This window comes from Paramormyrops kingsleyae, chromosome 16 (genome assembly GCF_048594095.1).
Source record: "Paramormyrops kingsleyae isolate MSU_618 chromosome 16, PKINGS_0.4, whole genome shotgun sequence".
Taxonomy (NCBI): domain Eukaryota; kingdom Metazoa; phylum Chordata; class Actinopteri; order Osteoglossiformes; family Mormyridae; genus Paramormyrops; species Paramormyrops kingsleyae.
In genome coordinates, this window is record NC_132812.1 from 16,670,087 (window position 1) to 16,685,834 (window position 15,748).

General features: G+C 44.8%; 1 protein-coding gene and 1 long non-coding RNA gene across 5 annotated transcripts in view; one reads left to right on the forward strand and one right to left on the reverse strand.

Annotated features, from left to right (window-relative positions):
• Positions 1–15,748, forward strand: part of bcl9 (BCL9 transcription coactivator) — a 103,249-nt gene that overhangs the window by 44,881 nt on the left and 42,620 nt on the right. For 2 of the 4 annotated variants that reach the window (XM_023828885.2, XM_023828889.2), the window contains exon 1: positions 14,658–15,741. The exons of 1 other annotated variant lie outside the window; for it this stretch is intronic. The gene's annotated coding sequence lies outside the window, so the exon portion shown is untranslated. Of the gene's footprint in view, positions 1–14,399; positions 14,546–14,657; positions 15,742–15,748 lie in introns of those variants that run through there. One more of the 4 variants, XM_023828886.2, reaches the window with a different exon arrangement.
• Positions 10,390–14,692, reverse strand: LOC111852697 (uncharacterized). Its single transcript, XR_011982844.1, has 5 exons — positions 14,580–14,692; positions 12,883–12,935; positions 11,573–11,601; positions 11,033–11,140; positions 10,390–10,566 (listed from the first exon to the last, which is right to left on the reverse strand). It is a non-coding gene; the product is annotated as an uncharacterized lncRNA (long non-coding RNA).

Sequence of the window (15,748 nt, forward strand, 5' to 3'; positions counted from 1 at the left end):
GTCTTTGGAGCCTGTGGGATTTGAACCAATGACCTACTGATCATAGATACATAATCCCAATCTACTGAAATACACATTACTCCCAGACCATTAGCATCTTGCACTTAGCTCATTCATTTAGCATGAATGTTCCTCCCAGAGTCCCATCTTGAAGCATATACACTCACCTAAAGGATTATTAGGAACACCATACTAATACGGTGTTTGACCCCCTTTCGCCTTCAGAACTGCCTTAATTCTACGTGGCATTGATTCAACAATGTGCTGAAAGCATTCTTTAGAAATGTTGGCCCATATTGATAGGATAGCATCTTGCAGTTGATGGAGATTTGTGGGATGCACATCCAGGGCACGAAGCTCCCGTTCCACCACATCCCAAAGATGCTCTATTGGGTTGAGATCTGGTGACTGTGGGGGCCATTTTAGTACAGTGAACTCATTGTCATGTTCAAGAAACCAATTTGAAATGATTCGAACTTTGTGACATGGTGCATTATCCTGCTGGAAGTAGCCATCAGAGGATGGGTACATGGTGGTCATAAAGGGATGGACATGGTCAGAAACAATGCTCAGGTAGGCCGTGGCATTTAAACAATGCCCAATTGGCACTAAGGGGCCTAAAGTGTGCCAAGAAAACATCCCCCACACCATTACACCACCACCACCAACCTGCACAGTGGTAACAAGGCATGATGGATCCATGTTCTCATTCTGTTTACGCCAAATTCTGACTCTACCATTTGAATGTCTCAACAGAAATCGAGACTCATCAGACCAGGCAACATTTTTCCAGTCTTCAACTGTCCAATTTTGGTGAGCTCGTGCAAATTGTAGCCTCTTTTTCTTATTTGTAGTGGAGATGAGTGGTACCCGGTGGGGTCTTCTGCTGTTGTAGCCCATCCGCCTCAAGGTTGTGCGTGTTGTGGCTTCACAAATGCTTTGCTGCATACCTCGGTTGTAACGAGTGGTTATTTCAGTCAAAGTTGCTCTTCTATCAGCTTGAATCAGTCGGCCCATTCTCCTCTGACCTCTAGCATCAACAAGGCATTTTCGCCCACAGGACTGCCGCATACTGGATGTTTTTCCCTTTGCACACCATTCTTTGTAAACCCTAGAAATGGTTGTGCGTGAAAATCCCAGTAACTGAGCAGATTGTGAAATACTCAGACCGGCCCGTCTGGCACCAACAACCATGCCACGCTCAAAATTGCTTAAATCACCTTTCTTTCCCATTCTGACATTCAGTTTGGAGTTCAGGAGATTGTCTTGACCAGGACCACACCCCTAAATGCATTGAAGCAACTGCCATGTGATTGGTTGATTAGATAATTGCATTAATGAGAAATTGAACAGGTGTTCCTAATAATCCTTTAGGTGAGTGTATTTGACACCTACTAGTGCCTTGGTGAGTAGTGCTGTGTCCTCACTTAACAAGGGTTGTGGGTTTGAATCCAGGCTCTGCTTGTATAAAGTTTTCATGTTTGCCTGGCTTTCCTTTGAGTCCAGAAATGCGCAGTCAGATGAACAGGTGTCTCTATATTGGGCAGATTGTGTGACGAGTGATGGATTGCAGTCCCCTGAGGCACACTGCGGCCCTCTGCTTCCCGGGACAGGCTGCAGGCTGACTGAAACCGAATAAACGGATGATGTGGACAAAACCCTCTGCTAATTGTGTCTGTTAAATGTCTTAGTCTAGTCAGAGCCCCGTCGGCAGAATTTTTGCATAAAATTACATTTGCTCCACCAGTCTTTTAGTCTTGTGCTAATGAACACTAATTCCTAAACAGTTCCACAAATGCAGATGTACCAAAACAAAATATTAAGTAGAATCAACGTTTTGTCAGGCATGAAAAATATATAACTCACACAGTATGAATATTAAATTAATTATGCGATATGTATTCTGGGAATCCATAACCAACACTTCAAATTACAAAATATATAAATTGTGCATATTGCTCTGAGAGAAGGCACCCGTTAAATATTCATGTTGGCACTTTCATGTGACTCTACGAGGGATTGTAAGTTTATAAAGAAAGGGCGTTTGGATTTTTTTTTGGAACGTGCACTAATATTAATATGGAATATTAAGAGGAAAACAATGCAATTGAATAAGAGGCCCCAGGCACGTGGCGTGTTTATGTGGCAGAATAACCGGTTTGAAGTCCCAAAAATTTGTTTGCCACGGATCAGGCATGTAGCCAAGTAGTAAGGGGGACCGGCTAAATTTATCAACCCCCCTCCAAAATGTATTTCTGGCTACAGGCCTGATGGGCCTACATCTTCAGGGTTGTCCTGTATCTGGCTGTTTTGCAAAAATGAGAATCAAGCTGCTGTTGACCTTCGCCGGGGAGGGGGAGTAGCCACGCTGTGGACGTGCAAACCGCGATATTGCCAGCAGAGCAAGAGCCTCGTCAATATCATTATCATCACAGAAGCTGCATTCCGTTAAAACCCCCACCCCGCTCTCTTAAATCCCACAGAAAACGAAAACATCCCCCTCTGTCTCTTTACAGTCTCAGAGATTCTCAGGTCCCCTTATTTTGATCGACCGTCGACTGTCGAACGCACACAGCGCTCGGGACCGATGACTGAGATCAGGCGAAGTCGGAGGCTCGCTAAGAGGAAAGGGCGTGTCTGACATGGCTGGTGGCTCTGTTTTCACGTGGTTGCCGTTTTCTCAAAAATAGGTTTTTCCATTTCTCTTTCTTAATTGGAGTTGCATTCCATCGCCCTCCCCATATTTTCAGGGAGGGGGCCACGCAGTCGCTGTTACTAGCCACGGGGGCTCCTCGAAGCACCGTGTACCCATTATCCATATTCCATTCCCCAGCTACGGACCACAACATCCCCACCCCCCACCCCCCCACACCCCACATGGTCACCCTGGTGACCACAAGCCACGGCGACACGCATTATTTACACGACAGATGCACGTGCCGTGCAGATGCGCGCACACTGGCTGGTACTATTTGCTTATTTCACACACTCCAGGACACCGATTCCTTTCGCTCCTCTAATTTTTCTCTCCCTCCCTTTCTCGCTCGCTGACACACACACACACACATGTGCACACGCGCACACAAGCTTGCACTATTTGCTTGTTTCACACGCTGCAGGACACAGCTTTTCCTGCGCTTCTCCCCCTCTCCCTTTCGCACCCTCTCGGAGGCCCACGCGCCCTGCTCCTCTGTAATCTGTGTGATCATCGCAGGACTAGTATGAATATTGATGAAGATCCTGCCATCGTATCTCCCCCTTGTCTTCCTGCATCAAGGTTTTGGGGCCCAGGCTGAGGTGCTGTTTAAGGTGCACCGAGGTTCTGTCACATTGGCTGAGGCGCTGCCCCATCGCCCACAGGGAGTTAGTTTGGGGGGGGGGGGGTGGTGTTCTGAGCGGTGTGAATCAGGGGGAGGCTAGAATCCAGCAGCAGGGGGGCCCATAAGCAAACAAGCCCAACGGGAAGAGCTACCTTTCCTGCTATCTATGGCCCTTTCACGTTTCTAATCCAACATCAGTCCTCTGTCAACGTTAAACTGTTTAAAGACAATGCTACATACAAATGTGCTTCACCAAAACGGGCCAAAAAAACACCCTCGCTTACTGGTGTGAACAGAATCATTGTTGGAGAATTCGCTTTATTAACCTAAGGGTGAACGCGAGGCTCATTGCGTCACCGGCAGTGATCTCCACGTCGCTAAAGGACGGCGACATTTGGGCAGCGCCCGCGGGCGAATCCCATCCCTCTCTCTCATTTATATGGAGAATTAATGAACGATGGGGTTTTTGAGCTCGTGACGGCGAATCGGGGCCTGGAGGGAGCTGGACGTGTATATGTATAAATCCACGTCGGGGGAGGGGTGTCGGCAGGCGGGTGCTTAAGAGGCAGCTGTCTGTCAGCTCTATCCCACCCCCCTCCCCCTCCCCCCAAAGTCTGCTCTGCTAGCCCACTTGGGGGGGGGGGGCTCCCTTGGCTGCAGATGGTCACACATGTCACTAAAGGTGGACAGTTGGTGGCAGCACTTGGCAGGCGCGGACGCTCCGGGTTTATAAATATATAAATGTATGCATTTCTGTCGTATCCCGTGTCAGTCGAGCGAACAGCCAATTAAAGGGGAATATGAATAAGTAAAAAGATAAAGCGGAGCACATTGTCGATGCTCCTCTCCTGGTTTCTAGCCCAGGGAAGGACGTGCGGGAGCCAGAATATCCAAGCCAGGGTTGTATAAATAGAGCTTCCCCATTGGCTGAGCCACGGGCCACTTTCATGGGAGGCCGGCGCCGCGCGGGGCACATTTAAGTTAAGGACGCACTAGCTGGGGGCGTCAGGCAGCTGTGGGGCGCCAGGGTGGGGGCGTCATCTTCCTTTTGAACGGAGGCCGACCGAAGGAGTGGGCGGAATGGGGAGCCGCGGAGAACCTCGCGGCTGAAGTCCGCTCGGTTAAGGCAGAGCTGGATGCCGGAAATTTCCAGGGCGGGCGTCTTGGGGAAGGGAAGCGATTAAAAACATTAATGCGCTTTCAGCAGGCTGAACCGCGCCGTCAGGCCGCCTTGGCCGATTTGCATGCTTTCGGTCCGTTTTCTGTTATCTTTCCCGCGACGGAAATATCCAAGAATGCGTGTACTGCTGCCGCCTCGTCAGATAATGAAGATCCAGAACAGAAGGGGTGGGGGGTGAGAGTTTCAGTGATCGCGACTTCGGTTTGGGGCTGGCTTCCTGAACTGATCCTCCATCTTTCTAATCTATGAGAAAATCCACATTTAAACCCCCCGCTAGAGTGCTGGCCTCCTTGTGCTATCGACTGTTAAACCAGCACCTGTTGCACTAGCAGGAGGGTTGTGGGATCTCACGCCTTAGTGGGGGTGGATGCATGCATGCATACATTTATTTAGAGTGTGCTTTTATCCGAAACGACATACAAGAAGTGTCAGACAGTCCCTGGAGCAATTAGGGTTAGGGGACTTTGCTCAGGGACCCAACAGTGAAATCATTCTGCCAACCCAAAGGATTCAAACCAGCAACCTTCCAGTCATGGGAACGACATGCTAACCCACTGAACCACACACCATTGGGGAGCACCTCCTGTGGTATCCTCGCATGGACACAGTGGACCCCCGCATGGGTATTTTTTAATCGATCCTGCTCCTGAGATCCTTGCCATCCATCATGGAGGTATCTCCTGGAGTCCTATGCCCTGAAATGCAGCAACCGCTACGAGGTCTCTGACAGACGCTTTCTGAAACGTTCCAAATAGTAGGTAAGCCATCGCTGCTGGCCTGCTCTGTGCCTCTGCCCCCCAGAAAGGTCCGCAGGAGACACGGCTGCGTAAGGTTGACTGTGTTAGGTCACGTATGATTTTTGGTGGCATGGGTCTCCTGGATTAAAAACAGCTTTATCTAACCCCTACCTGTCCTCTTTTCCAACATGGTGAAGCTGAATGATTTTTAAAGAAATCCCTGATGAGAAAATGACGTGCGCGACCAAAAATTGAAATTCTTCGGACAGCAGTTACATAGACGCGGCCCGCTGCTCCCAGAGACAGCCGGGGTCTGCGTCAAGTCTGATGAAATTACAGAGGGCGTGGTGCCAATCTCAGTGCTGGGGGGAGGGGGTTTGCCGTGACGTTCACACCGTTTTTGTGTGTCTCCATCGAGCAGCAGCCCGGACTGGCATCGCCTGGTAACCCTCAGCCGAACATTGTCCATAAATAGCAGAAATCGCTCAGGATTGCTGGTGCTCCTTGGACAAAGCATAATAACACACAGAATTTCCTGTTCGTGAAAAAGAGCCCATTTTAAATCAATACGACATCGACACACCATTATTTTTCCAAAAGCAGATAGTTCTTTGCACGTTTTTCTCAACATAAAACTATTTTGACCGTGCGTGCAATAATCGCAGCACTCTGTGTGTGATTGTTCTCCAGTTCCTTGATTAGTCATTAATGAGTAAATTGATATCATTACCAGAACAGGTGGGTGCTTGATTAAATTGGCTGGAATTAAAACACTTGTTAATCACAAGCTAATTGATGTTATTTCGGCTTAGCGATGCGTTTTCACTCACCTGGAGCAGTTTGCTGCGGATTGATAATGCATCAGCAGGTGAGCGGGCCAGAGGAGATGGGAGGAGATGAGGCCTCATTCGTTATGGCTATGAAGATACTGGTGATTAACTTTGATGAGTAATCAGAGCTTGTTTATGCATGACGCGGCTTATAATTGGACGAGCGGGTGGTGTCTCCTCCAAGCAGACACAGGTCGTGACACCTCAAATGGGGCCGGATCGTTAATGGGAAGCTGGAAGTCAAAGGGATGGGCAGGAATATGAACGTGCAAATGAAATGATAGTTATGAATTGATTTGGGAGAGGGGCGATCTTGGTAAGAGCTTGGCGAGGCCCTCTCATATGGTTTATGACTGCCTTGTGTGGTGGCTGTTGTCAGTTTCTGAACAGCAAAAGAGAGCATGCTTAGTGTTTTTCTTGTGACCCCTTGTGACAACTAAAATGAGAGAAAACACACAGGTTGGTTAAACCATGTGTGTGCCCTCTTTTCCAACACGGTTGGGAAAATGGCTCTCGTCTTGACATCTCTGCCATGCACACAGTGTAGGGAAATTTACTTACTTGTTCGGAACTGTACTATATATTACTTACTGTGAAATAGCGGCCGAATACTTCAAAAGTGTTGCCATGGAACTTAGGAAAGAAAGAGCAGAAAAGGGTGAAAGACTCCCTTCAGGGGTTCGTCTGCCTGCCCCTTGCTGCAGTAGGCCGGGCCCCCGCTTGCCCGGTCAGCCCCAAGCATGCTCGGCTGCTTGTGCCTCCACTACATGTTGACGTTAGAAAACAACAGGAGAGTTCTAGAATTTATCCCTACCTCTGGAAGGACCCCCGCGCCGGAGCCTGCGCCGTCCCTGGGATTTAAACCTCCGTAACCATGACAACATGGAAAATGTTTATGTGCCTGTGTAGAGGTGTGTGCATGATTTATTGAATTTTTCAGAATGATCTAATTATCCGGCATAAAGTATGGAACAAGGTTACAGGGTGATGGCCAATAAGTAGTTTTCTTGGATTAGCTTTAACCTTTTGCTGAATGTCTTTACAGTTAGACACCAAGAAGATAATAGTTCTAAATTACTAAATTAATGAGCACAAGAGCTCATCACACGTATGTGAGTCTATTGCAATGTTGATGTCACCTACACTCCCCCAGCAACAGACTGATTAGTTGCCTGAGCCCTGATACCCGAGTCTTTATTTTAGTGATCTAATCCTCTTGCCTGGTATGTAGTGACGATGTGGATTTGATCTCCATCTTGTGCCATATCTGCGGCACCTGCGAGCGGATGCCATCTGATTAGCATGTCATAAGTGATCGTTGACGGTCACAGGGGCAGCCGTTGGGTGACCTAATGACTGCATGTCTGTGCTTCTTCACCAGACTCATGGTCCCAACAGAAAGTTTTGGGTAGCAAGGGATCATACCTCACATTTAGGATGAAAAACTTTAGACACCATGACAATAGACAACTAACAATTAGGGCATAACGCAGACAGAGAATAAATTCAAGACACAGTTTACACGACAAAGGAGTAAATGCAGGGAATGTGATAAATACAGTGGCCTTGGATTCCAAGTGATTCCAAGGCCACAATGGCACAGTTCAAGCATCAAACTGTCAAACAAAGCTGGGATGTGAATGCAACAAAATATCTTTTTTTTGTGGCTATCATGCATGGTCTTTTAAGTCTATAAGATGAAGATAGAGCATGTGCATATAGGTCTATAAAAACACATTTAAGATGTGTTATTTATAATTGTCTAATCCCTCCATTAGGTAGTGAATGTCCTGTGTTAAAGTGTACGTGACCTTATGTTAACATGTTATAGAGATTAGGCGGCATAACAAAGGAAAACATCACTTTATTACCATACATTCTTATACAGTGAGCTGTAAGTTAACTTATCCCCGTTTATCGCTCTGGAGAGTATTAGAACATCTTTGTTCTGCGGGAAACACAAACACACCCTGTATGTGGAGCAGCAAATTGGATACACAGAAATGTGTGGAACTAAGTGGACAGGGTGTCAGTGCATGGCTTTGGGAATCGGGCCTACGTACAATAAAAGCCACATGTCGGACGGCAGGCCTTCAGCGAAGGGCTTGCGGCTCTCTGGAGCAGAGGCTGAACATGGTCGAGGTGTTAAAATGCCAACAGTTGGTGAGCGAACTTGCTAATCAGTGAGCCACGGGGGGTGATCTTTGCGGGGGGGGGGGACCCCCACGGAGGGGGTCACACCTCAGCTCCAGTGCCACAGAGGCCATCTGCGTGTCATTGTTGCAACCAACAGACGTGAAATGTGAAGTGGTTCAAGTGAACGTATTTGACTGGCTATAATTATGCACCTTTAACATTCCTGCTAATGTAAATAAACCAGAGGCCTGTCCTGTGGCTTGCAGAGAAGGCTTACAGGACAGGGGATGGGCCCTTTAAGATCCATACCAGTAATTATATGGGATTGTGTTTTTGTTGTCTTAACTCCCCCCAAGAAAAACCCATACAGAACCCTTTGCAGCCCTTTCCCCGACCCCAAAACCTGTTTTGTTTTTGTGTCTTTTCCCCCTGCTGATGGCAAAACAGCTACCCTTCATTTTTGTTGCTCCCCACTAGTTTTGTTAACCCCTCTCCTCTCCGGGCTCCCTACTCCCTCCTCCCGCCTCCTCGTCACATAGTTGTTTGGTGGGGTGCCCAGAAACAAGTGCTACGAAGTTTGTTCTGGATTTACAGGTTCATAATTCTGCAAATTTAGTAATTTTTAATAGTCTTTTTGCTTTTGAGGCAATGTCTACAACCTCTTAACTGTAATGTTTAACAGAGAGAGCAACTAGCTCTCTACAAATGGAGAAGCATCCATCCAGTTTGCATAAGGCTTAACCAGTGTAGAGTCACTGTAGAGAGGCAGTAGGGGAAACTCTAGATGGGATACCAGTCCAGTAGCACAAATAATTAGACAGAATTTCCTTCTGTGGGGGTGGTATTATATGTTTTAGGCCTCTGTGCTTGTGATCGAAAAGTCACTGGTTCAGTTCCCATCCTTGGTAGACCAGTCATATATCTGTAAGGCCATTGGGCAAGATCCTTAACCCCCCCCCCCCCTCCCCCAATATGCCCCAGGAATGCCAGATAAATGGCTGAATCTACACACAAACCCCAAGTCTTGCTCTCAACTTTTTATGTGTGACTATATGTCCCAAAGGAGAGCAAGATGAGATCTCTGAATAGAAGCACTCCAATGTACCAGTAGAACCAAAGGGCAAATAAAGCATTTCATTTCATATAAAAACATAGATTCCAGCCATATATCTTATTGAAATTGTAGAAGGCTGAAATCTGTGCCTTCTCTTACATATACCTAGCTGTATGAATGCAACTGGTTAAGTCTGCTAACTAGAATACATCTAATTTTGCTAGATTTGGAGAATACATAATTCGGACAGATCTCGGACGGTGCTCACTTGTAATGTACACCGGTGTGATGATCTTTCTCCACCATTATTCACAGCTCACCATTTACGGCGGAAACAGTTATAGCCCAGTGCCTCAATATTTCCCTCTTTCTACTGTGACAGTTCGATGACACCGCCGGCGTCTTCGGGACTGAGAGACGCATGACAAAACACTCTGAGTGCCGTAACATTGTGTAAAAAACACAGTAACACACTTCCAGTGTTCTAGAAACATTATAAGAACAATTGTTATTGGCTGGGTCAGCAGGAAGAGTCTTGTAGGCAAGAGAATGAGAGAGAGAGAAAACGGGAGAGAAAGACATCCCTTAGGATTCATTTCCAGGTTGGGCCAGTTGAGGCAGGACATACGGTAGGAGACAAAGAGCTGACTGTTTCCTGTTGAAGGATGGTAGAGGAAGAAAGGAGGAGCAAACCACTCTTATGACACAGCATTCATGCAACGAATGTGGCAGCAGCTCAGGGCTACACACATACATATTTGTAAAATACTCCCACAGTGGGGGGGTTTACTGTACAGGACAATCTCCAGGGAGCCTTGCACTTTGGTTCACGGTCAGGAAACATCCTCACTGATGTGATATAGCCTGAGTGCTTTTGTTGAAAGCAATTCAAGATTTGATGGCGAGGTTGCTGGTATGTTTGTGTGAATTCCTTCAGCAAGGACACCTAGCTGCCCAGATGCATTCCCAGAGTTGTAAGATGGAAGGTTAGGCAGGCACCTGATGCCACCCATCACAAGATCAAGAATATTGTAGTATTGTGGTGAGAAGCTATTGTGGTGAAGAGCTGGTTCTGTTTGGGATATTCCACTTTATTCACTAATAAAACCACAATCTCCACATTTTCGCTGGATCTCTTGCTGGTTCGAAGGTTCTCGGGACATATCATCATCATCATCATTTGTCCCGTAGACTCCTGGCGGAGCATAGGGCCTCAACAACACCACGCCAACGGCCTCTGTTCTGGGCTGTTTTCTTCAGCTGGATCCACGCCATTCCGGCGGCCCTCACTTCGTTTCTCGGGACATAACTGGTCACAAACAGCAGACCAGCATCGTTTTGATCTCACAAATGTGGTTAAATGACTGTTACTGACCACTTAATAGTGCTGCGATGCTGGTTTCCCCTCCTTACCCCATTATGGTGAACAGCATCGGTGGTTTGAGTGTTAAACTGATAAGAGACCTACAGCGTTTGGTTTTATTATATTTTCTGTGGTAGGACCTTCTCTTAATGTGTTAAAAGTTGACATTAAACCTCAGTAAAACACACTCAAGAATTAGGAAACAAATTTTGTATCAACTGAAAAATTTCCCAATTTAATGGAAACCGCCTCAATTTCTACCCTTTTTCTAGTGAAGGCAAGAGATGATGCACTGGTTTTTATATTAATGGTTCATTAAAAAAAAAAGGATTTATTCAACTTATTGTTTTGTTTCAAAACCAGTAGCAGATAAATTCAGTGGTTAGTAAAACGTGTTAAATGCACTGATTACCTTGTTTGATGAAAGTGAAGCTACAAGCTACACTTCTGTTTAGTGGCGTTGTCCTTATGCGCTATGTGTCCCTGGATTGTGCTTTTCTGCTCCTGCTGGATTCTGCTTCTAGAACATTTAGATCAAAATGTGATTATAACTGTTTATACATGTAGGTGCCTAGCCTAATGTTTAACTAATATGATTTATAATTGTACACTTTACCCTAATTTGCCCAAATACAATTATTTGATATTAATTTTACCTTAAAAAAGGGTGAAATACATTTTTTCATTTCAGGAAACCAGACTCTAGGCAATGGTTTAGAGTGCACTGACACACAATTGTTTATTAAAATATGAAATACTAGACATAGAAATACAGAGGGAAACTGTATTTTCACACAAACTCAAATGGCAATGTATGCAAAAATTGATATCTATGCCGTCTTATGTTGCATATGAGATACATTATTTAAAGATACAGATCTGAAATCTGGCTCTCACAGACAGCAGAGCACAGTAATGTTGTTTTTAACAGTAAGGGATTGTGTTTATTTACCATTTGTAGGAAAACACATGTTCTTCTCTCTTTAAAAAAAACACACACACACACAGCATGACTGAGTAACATGGTAAAACAACCACTACCATAAAAATAACTGTTTATTGTATTGTGAATGATTGCGTTGTGTTTTTTTTTTTTTTTTTTTTGTCCTTGTGATTCTCTTGTGTTTTTTCCAGTTCTGTCGAACTCTTTTGGGTATATTGTGGTTGTGTGGGTTCAGCCGAAGGATTAGATACAAACAAATGCATTAATCCCTTGAGCTTTCTCCCGTACGTTTAGTATGCAGCCAAGCAAACGGCAGATAGAAATACCCTACTGCTACCCCCCCACATACCCCCCCAAACAGCTCCCGTCTGCTTGACGAAGAAAAATGTTCTCATATTCCTATTTGTTTTTCATCTATTCATAAACAGTTATACCTGGACATTTTAATAATTCAATATTCCACCCCCAGTGTGCTAGATGACGCACATGTTTTAAATCCCCCCAGTGTGCTAACGTGCTCGTCTTGGTATGTCTGATGGAAGGAGTCTTTGCACAAAGATGCTTCCTTCTACAGATTGAAACTGTGCTCTCAGTTCCATTTTCATCCCTTTCATAATCGCGAGTGATACATAATTCACATGGTAACAGGTTAAGGAATCAAACAAACCAATTTCCTGAAGCTTGCTGACCACACCTTACCTTCTTCTCAACGTACCACTGATGAAATACCCAAGCCTGCAGAAGTGTACACACTAACATATATATTTTCACCACAGTGATGAGGGTCATACCCATACCTTTCCTAGTCAACGTGGTGATCCTTATACATTTCCTGAAGACGAATTCTATAAAAAACACATCATCAGCTGTTTGAAGGGACTCAACCGTGTCTTGCTTTTGCTTGATTATTTCCCTGTAACGTTGTTACAACGACCTGAAATAATTTGCAGCTCATATAAGACCATAATAGTGTCTTCTTCTTTATATGAATTTTTAATTCCCATTCAGACGAGTACTATAGCGTGCGTTTTAAAAGTAGGTAGGTGTTCTGTTTTCGACATGGTAAAATTTTCTGGGATCTGCCATGCTTAACGTATTTGAAGTTTGAAGGACAACGTGACCTTATTTGGTTCTTGTTAATGATAATGTCTTACTGAATGTGCATCTAACATGGGAGTAAAAATGTATGTAAGTGGGGCCTGAAAAATACCCAATGAATACTATTCAGAGGGCCACCTCCAAGGTCAGAGAAAATTTTAATCTAGCAGGTCTTTAAAAATAACAACAACAAAAAAAAACTACTTTGAATGCCAAGTTACCTTAACACAGGACTGCAGAGAGTGCCACTCCTCGTCATTTCATGAAGACATTTCTGAAACAGTATCATGTAAATTAAACACAACAAAATTGAAATACATGGGTGGTCAGAATGCAGAAAGATGACGGCATGCATAGATACAGCAGCTTTGCTCTGCCTGAACGGTACTATATCTTCTTAGTTAACTTCTTAGCTACTACCATCACAACATTAACAAATATATTTCCGTAATCTCATTGTACTGTAGTGCAATGAAGATAATGCTTTTTAATCTATTCAAAAGTGGGAAAGGACCCAACTATGGTGAACGCGGTTGGCTAAGGTAGTGCCTGAGACGAAGAGAAAATGCTGTGAACCAATAAGAGGAGATGAAGGAGAATGCGGCTGCTAACAGGAAGTGTCTCTGTTGCGGTTTCAATGCAGCATCCAGAGAGGGGTGGTCTGAAGGTGTAGACCGTGAGGAGTCGCCTACCCACCCCAGCAACGTGTGATTTACATGTAAGCTTCCTTGCATGTGTATGGAATCCTTATCCGACCTCTGAAACTCTGGGGTGTCTTGTCAGCTGGCATTTCGGAGTGTGAAAAAAATAAAAAAAAAGAAGAACCAGCTGGCAAATTAGCACTTTATAAATCAAAATATTTTATCTCTGTTGAGCCAGACTTGTACTATTTTTCTGCATACAACTTCTGTAGCAGATAACACCTCTATACCTATAGATCACTCGTAGCTCTCCAGTCATGACATTGCTTTGTTCTTTGGATAATTAGTGGACATGGGACAAACTGCCAAGACCTGGGGCAATTCTCAAGGTTCTCAAACCAGGGCTGGCCCATCCTGCTCCAACAGGGACAGGAGGCCTCCACTGTGGAGCACGACTCACTTAGCCGCTTAATTAATTAAAACCTTAACTGGAACATTTTTAACTCGTTTTCCTAGCTGTGGGAGTTGGCAAACCAGCAGGTCTATGCTTCTTCCAGCACCAAGACCAGGCATCTCCTCCTAGATCATCTCCAGCTCTCTTTTGCATTGTTTCTTAACTTCACTGCTCGCTTTGGACTCACAGGTTACAAAATATGGATGATAATTAACTGTCATGGATCTCCACTGGGCCACTGGATACTGGCTTTAACTTAAACACATACAAATGGGAACTGTTCAGATCAACACATTTGATTCTAATGCAATAACCTTTATACCTTTGGTGCACATATCAACTTGATGTCCAATTTATTTTTGACTTCATCATCTACATACTACTCAATAACATTTTTTCTCCAATGAGATATGTAGGCATGAGTGATTCATTATAAATTTTGAGTATTAAATTTTAAAATAGAGCGCGGTCTTTTGTCAGCATGCTAGACTTAGCTACAGTATGCTTTCTCTTGCATTGATTCCAGCCTTTAATATATTCAATGGCACACAGACCTGACCTAGAATTGCTACTTAGAATTCGGGCTGTACCAACTAGCGGGATGGGGCGGGGGTGGGCGAAAGACACATAGGTGGTAGGTATTCTCCAGCAAAACTGCACTGAATTCGTAAGGTGGGGGATCCGGCTCGTTTCGCCCAGTTACCTGCAAAAAAACCTTTCCCTTCTGCCTGAATTATTATCGCGGGACTTCTTCCCACGTTTTAGTGTCCGAAGAAAGGAATTTTTGATGTAAGTATATTAAAGAGGTAATAGTGGCGCTCACCTCCGGCGTGCAGTGTTACAGCTCCCTCCCCGTGTAGCCGCTCGCGACTCCTTTTCAGCCACCCCCTCCTTTCTCCCAACAGTAAAGTATCTGCAGTTCCAGCAAGCCCAATGTAGAGACAGAAAGCATGAAATGCACTTAAGCGTTCTTTTTTAAAAATTATTTGAAGACAATATAGGAGCACGAAGATTCCTGTGGAATATAGCTAGCTACCTCATAATGTTTACGTGCTGCAACAAAGCCGCTGGAGATGGCATCGGCGAGGAGAAGAGCTCCTGGATTTACTGAAAATAAAGATGCGCTGCTTAGGTTACATTATTTAAAATTTTGTTACTGGCGTGAAAAGAATACTGAATTATATATTTTTTTCAAACAAAAGAATGCGACGCTTTTGGTAAATCAATGTAGCACAAACACATCGCCCTGGACGAGCTTCAGTCGCTACAATCGAGCAGCAAAAAAAGGGGAAGACTTTATTTAATAGACACGATAATCGCAAATCTGTGAAGTTTTTAGCAGACTTGTGAGAGAAAGTGCGTTTTGACGCTTAAAGGGGGTGATCTCTGTGGCGCCTTCAGCCACCGTCACGTCCACACGCGTAAAGGCAAAAAAAAAATAATAAAAACCCTGCTAAATCGACGTCAAAACTGAATAAAGGGTATAGTTTGGCGTCCTGCTCGGATCGGCACCGCTTTTGGTGCCCCTTCTCTTTTGAGGAACCTTTGTCTGCGCTGGCTGAGCTTTGCTGAAGATCTCCCCTCCCCCAAGCTTTGGCGAAACAGGAACAACTTCTCCGAGAAGAAGAAGAAAAAAAAGTTGCAGTAGATTGAAACGTCTTGGAGAGACCTTAAATATATGTTTTTTTTTTCATGCGTATCCCCGGTCAGGCGCCGAGATTTATAAATAATAATACTTATGATATTATTTCGTGGTGGATGTTAAATGAAGAAGTGTCTGCGCCTGCTAACTTCTGGGGGGGAGAGAGAGAGAGAGAAAAAATGATTTGTTCTCGTCGAAGATCGTAAGCTTTTGCGAAAGCTTTCGCTTTGTGGAATAAGTTTCCGAAAAGGCAAAGGATGAGATTTGCGTGAGGATCCCCGCGGAATGGAGTATCTCGGGGGGAAGCAGAGCTTTATGTGTGTTTATTAGAGGCACTGAATGGGTAAGTT